Here is a 6000-nt window from a genome sequence, read left to right on the forward strand (position 1 = left end):
GTGCAGCGTCTTGGTTTAGTTTTCCTCTTCTTAGTCTGGAGAGAGAGAGAGAGAGAGAGAGAGAGAGAGAGAGAGAGAGAGGTACTATACAGCTGAGCAAACTATCCTGGAGAGGACCCAAAGCGCTTCTCATTCCATTTCCGTGACGATTGGCCCTGGGACTTCTGCAAAGGGGTGAGATGGGTGTCTCCAACCAGCAGGAAGACGCAAAAGAGAATGCACGTCTTGCCACGGGCGATACATGCAACTTGCACAAGTCTCAGTGATCCATGATGGTGGTTCACATGGCAACTTATTTTAGCTGTTTCACACTTACAAAGTAATGACAACTGTCACATGAATAATACAGTGCACAAGCTCCCCCGGAGATAGTGAAAACAGCTGGTTTGCCTGTTAGCAGATTTCCTGCTTTTGAGGTGGAGTTAAATAGACCAACAGTCGCATGTGTAACGGGGATGGGCTACACCAAATAGGATTCTAGAACGCATTGCAGGGAAGAAAAGACTTGCTAAAAACAGAGGGTCACGTCATGGTCTCCCCCCACCCTGCCCCGTGGTGCTCATAATGCCTAGGAAGCTGGTTTTATGTTTTGCAGTGACTAAAGAAAGGAGCATGTGTTATGGTGCTTTGCTTTGAGGCCTCTGAGGCTTGACCCAGGGATTTTGGAATCTGGAACCTAACCTAGGAACCTAACCTGGGTCCTGTGTGTGCGCATGACCCACAGCCTTCTTCAGACAAAAAAGGAAGCGAGCTGAATAGCACTGCCCCTTTAAATCAGCCAGTAGTATGAGGCTTCTGGATTGGCCAGGCATTGTGTAAATACTGGAGCCTGGTGTCATGTCCTAGTATGGTCAACAGAACAGTACCTCCTGCCAGCTCTGGCAACTAATTTTAGTGATTCTGGATTGGGGAACCCTCACTCATAGGAAGATAGGAAGCTGCCTTATACCAAGATGAACCCTTGGTCCATCTGTTGATCCAGTGCTGGCTGATGGCATCTCTCCAGGGTTTCAGACAGGAGTTTTAGGCCTCAGCTAGACAAGGGGGTTGGAGGGAGGCGATGTCGCGATTTTATGATCGCAAGTTCGTCGCCCTGGTTTACATGCAGCGCGTGACATTGTGGCGGCCATTTTTGAGGCCCCTTGTGTGCAAATCATAAGTGTTTTGTTTGTTTAAAAAACAATTCCCCCCACTCCCCTCGCCCCACCCCCGATGGGCACAGAGCTCCTGAGGAGCTCTGTGCCCCATGCGCAGCTCCCGGCAACTTGCGGTTACTCGCGAGGAGCTGGGACAAACCATGACTCCCAGTCACATGTTCCGCGATCTCGGGATCAGCCTGGGACTGCAGAAAAACCAGGCTAGAAGGATAGGGCAAAATCCCGGGGAAATGGAGGGATCATCCCTCCCTGCCCCTGGGATGCACAGGGATGATCCCGGGGTGATCCCCAGGATAAGCCCTCCTCTAGCCATGGCCTTAGTCTTACTCAAAGATGCCAGGGATTGAATCTGGGATCCTTTGCATTCCCAAGCATCTGCTCTACCACTGTTGGGCTATTCCTCACCCTCATTCCATGCCTCCTTTCAGTGTGACCACATGAAGATTTCTTCTTCTTCTTCTTCTTCTTCTTCTTCTTCTTCTTCTTCTTCTTCATCATCATCATCATCATCATCATCATCATCATCATCGGTCTCCTGGCAGTTCCCTGTGCCACATAGGAAGACCTACCTCATATTTTGAGAATTGATCATGCAGCTTGTTCCTGAACATACTCAATAAAATATATCCCGTTCATTCATCCAAATGGGCAAAGCTTCCCCCATCCCCACCAGAACACAGCTTGGAGCTGAGTTAGTAAATTGGCATATAAAAATAGGGGGAATGTTTTATTGAGAATTTTGGAAGGCCCAAATTTGTTATTGAGTCAGTTAGCAAATGATAATAGTGATAATAGCTGCATTCTGGTTGTTGAGTTCAATAAATGATGAGCATACATACTGTGTATGTTGTTATGAGATTTTCAGTGCTCATCAGAAACCAAGTGAAGAAGGGGAAGACGAAAGAACAAGGGGGCAGGAGCAGGCAGAAGAAACATCATGGCCTGCTCCTGTTGGACTCTTCCCCCACCCCCACAGGGCAAACTGTCATCTTGGCCCTGTGGGGAAGAAGAAAGAGCAAGGGGACAGGAGCAGGCAGAAGAAACGTCATGGCCTGCTCCTGTTGGACTCTTCCCCCACCCCCACAGGGCAAACTGTCATCTTGGCCCTGTAGGGAAGAAGAAAGAGCAAGGGGACAGGAGCAGGCAGAAGAAACGTCATGGCCTGCTCCTGTTGGACTCTTCCCCCACCCCCACAGGGCAAACTGTCATCTTGGCCCTGTGGGGAAGAAGAAAGAGCAAGGGGACAGGAGCAGGCAGAAGAAACGTCATGGCCTGCTCCTGTTGGACTCTTCCCCCACCCCCACAGGGCAAACTGTCATCTTGGCCCTGTGGGGAAGAAGAAAGAGCAAGGGGACAGGAGCAGGCAGAAGAAACGTCATGGCCTGCTCCTGTTGGACTCTTCCCCAACCCCCACAGGGCAAACTGTCATCTTGGCCCTGTGGGGAAGAAGAAAGAGCAAGGGGACAGGAGCAGGCAGAAGTAACATCATGGCCTGCTCCTGTTGGACTCTTCCCCCACCCCCACAGGGCAAACTGTCATCTTGGCCCTGTGGGGAAGAAGAAAGAACAAGGGGACAGGAGCAGGCAGAAGAAACGTCATGGCCTGCTCCTGTTGGACTCTTCCCCCACCCCCACAGGGCAAACTGTCATCTTGGCCCTGTGGGGAAGAAGAAAGAGCAAGAGGAAAGGAGCAGGCAGAAGAAACATCATGGCCTGCTCCTGTTGGACTCTTCCCCAACCCCCACAGGGCAAACTGTCATCTTGGCCCTGTGGGGAAGAAGAAAGAGCAAGGGGACAGGAGCAGGCAGAAGAAACATCATGGCCTGCTCCTGTTGGACTCTTCCCCAACTCCCACAGGGCAAACTGTCATCTTGGCCCTGTGGGGAAGAAGAAAGAGCAAGGGGACAGGAGCAGGCAGAAGAAACATCATGGCCTGCTCCTGTTGGACTCTCTCTCGCTCTCCTCCCTCCCTCCCTCCCTCCTGAGCTCCTGTTCCTTGTGTGTCATGTCTTTATTAGACTGTAAGCCTGAGGGCAGGGACTGTCTTTTTTGCTAAGTGTAAGCCGCTCTGAGAGCCTTTTTTGGCTGAGGAGCGGGGTATAAATATGATAAATAAATAAATAAATAAATAAGTGTAGTTTCGGCTTGCTAAATATGTCTTCATACTGCAATCTATATAATGGTACACTTTTTATACCGATCAGATTTTAATATTAATTTGTTCTTATTATTTATACACCCCAGAAAGACACAGAACATCTTCAGATCCATGATAAAGCTTTCATTCAGAATAAAGGATGGCTATATCATCACTGGGGTTAAAAAGATTGTATGTTTACTACTTGAAAGATTAATGGGTCACTCAAGCATTTACATTCTCATACATTTTTATGACAGCACCACAAAATAAATTTGATGCATGTTCAGTAGAGAATGATGGGCTTAAATGTCTAACAGCTGCTCTTTGGAAATTCAGCAATGTTTTAAGTATTGTTCCCATTTAGTATTTCCAGCACTTGCTGCAATTTACTGTTCATTGGGATTAATTCTTTTATTTGTTTGTACACCAGAAGACTGCCACACTGTACATCACTCCGAAGGGGTGGTGGTAGTGGATACTTGAAAGGTTGTCACACAGAGGAGGGCCAGGTTCTGTTCTCGATCATCCCAGAGTGCAGGACCCAGAGTTTCAGTTTACTTATTTCGGTCATTGACCAGCACAGCAGTAGGACACTGAACCATGGGCTCAAGTTATAGGAAGCCAGATTCCGGCTGGATATTAGGGGGGGGGGGGGGGATCCTGACTGTAAAAGCGTTATTACAATGGAACCAATTACCTAGGTTCAAGAGGCAGCTGGACAACCACCTGTCAGGTATGCTTGAACGCTACTGCCCTAATGATAGGATAGGCAATGATTTGGTCAGACCCTGATACACGTCTCTTGTGTCATGACCACTACACAACCTAGAGGTGCTGGTGTAGCCATGTACATTTAACTACTTGCCTGCCTTGTTTGTGTATAAACCAGGAGGCAGGAGGGCATGTCATCTTCACATCCAAATGGGAGCACAGGTGAGCTGCAGAACCCACCAGTAGTTGCTCCTAACCCAGCTGGTCCAGGGATGGGGTAGCTGGTGACCAGTTGTGGAAAAGTTAAGGGAGGGAGGATAGAAAGAAGGCTCAAGCCCGCTCACTCCTTTTAATGTTAATATCAGACACTCTACCTGCCTCCCTGCCATTATACATGAATGGGGCAAACTCATGTCAAATGTGGCTGCAGTCACATCTACTTTGACTAGGGTGACCATATGAAAAGGAGGACAGGGTTCCTGTATCTTTAACAGTTGCATAGAAAAAGGAATTTCAGCAGGTGTCATTTGTATATATGGGGAACCTGGTGAAATTCCCTCTTCATCACAGCAGTTAAAGCTGCAGGTGCCCTGCCCTCTTTTAAATCTGGTCACTCTAGTACAGCTCCTGCAGCTTTAACTCTTGTGATGAAGAGCGAATTTCAGCAGGTTCTCCATATATACAAATGACACCTGCTGAAATTCCCTTTTCTATGCAACTGTTAAAGATACAGGAGCCCTGTCCTCCATTTCATAGGGTCACCCTAACTTTGACCCTTGATGAATCTCTGCTGAAAAGGAATAATACAAAGGGGTCATGAATGGGACTGTACTGGATTGTGCACGTGGTGTGACCCATTCAACCGGGTGCGGTGAACTTGCCATGTCTGCCGGCCTCTGGAGCGTGATAACTCCTGGTGCAGCTGGTGGCCTGGGAGTGCTGGTGGAGAGAGCTGCATGACAACCAGAGGGCCGGTGGGGAGAACTGTGGGGTAACCTCAGGTGCTGCTAGTGCTGCAAGACCACCTTGGGAGGCCTGTGGAGGACACTGGCAATGGGGTGGGGAGTGGAGTAGAAGTGAGGGATGTGCGTATACTTGGGTGATGAAGAGAGTTTAGGGATTCTCCAGAGTGGGGAGCCTTGTGGTTGGTGGGCAGGGATGATTCTGAGACCGAGAGAGAGGGCGGGGCAAGGGGAAGGGGGGTTCTGGTGCCTTTGCAGTGTGGGGTAAGCGCCATCACATCTAGTCAAATGCGCGGCTCCTCTCACTTCTTCTGCTGCTGCTCCCACATCTAGCTTCATTGCATGTACCTGTTTCCCTTGAATTATCCCCTACAGCGTAATGCTGTTGTTGTTGTTAGCTAAATCACACCCCGGGCAGCAGCGCTCCTAAGATCCTTTGCATACCAGGAAAGGGGTTAAGGGGGAGAAATGTAAAAAATCATTAAAAAATCAACGGATGACACAATCTGATTCAAATTTGGTATGCTTAAAGCTCTCCTTAATATCTATTACTGTGCCAATTTTGATGTCTTTATCTTTAAAACTTACGCAGATGTAAATGTTTGTTTAATTGGTAAATTAAACCTATCAAATCCCCCCAGTGGCCGCTCGGAAAACAACAAATGATTTGCTCTTAAAATGGTACAAAATATGACGCTTCTTTTGGCTAAGAAGCACAATTAAAGCAGGATGCATGGGAGTACGTCACAGTCAAAGCAGATTATAAGGTGAAAACTTTGGAGTCTTTTGCACACAATTCGCAGTATAACCCTGGTGTGATGAAGCCTGTCGCCTCCTGAAAACAGGAAGTAATTGGTCCTATTCAGTCCGGTAGGAGAGAGCAGCAACTGGACTTAATGAGGAGCGTATTCAGAGGAGGGCAACCAGGATGATCAGGGGTCTGGAAACAAAGACCTATGAAGAGAGACTGAAAGAACTGGGCATATTTAGCCTGGAGAAGAGAAGGCTGAGGGGAGACATGATAGCACTCT

This window comes from Elgaria multicarinata, chromosome 8 (genome assembly GCF_023053635.1).
Source record: "Elgaria multicarinata webbii isolate HBS135686 ecotype San Diego chromosome 8, rElgMul1.1.pri, whole genome shotgun sequence".
Taxonomy (NCBI): domain Eukaryota; kingdom Metazoa; phylum Chordata; class Lepidosauria; order Squamata; family Anguidae; genus Elgaria; species Elgaria multicarinata.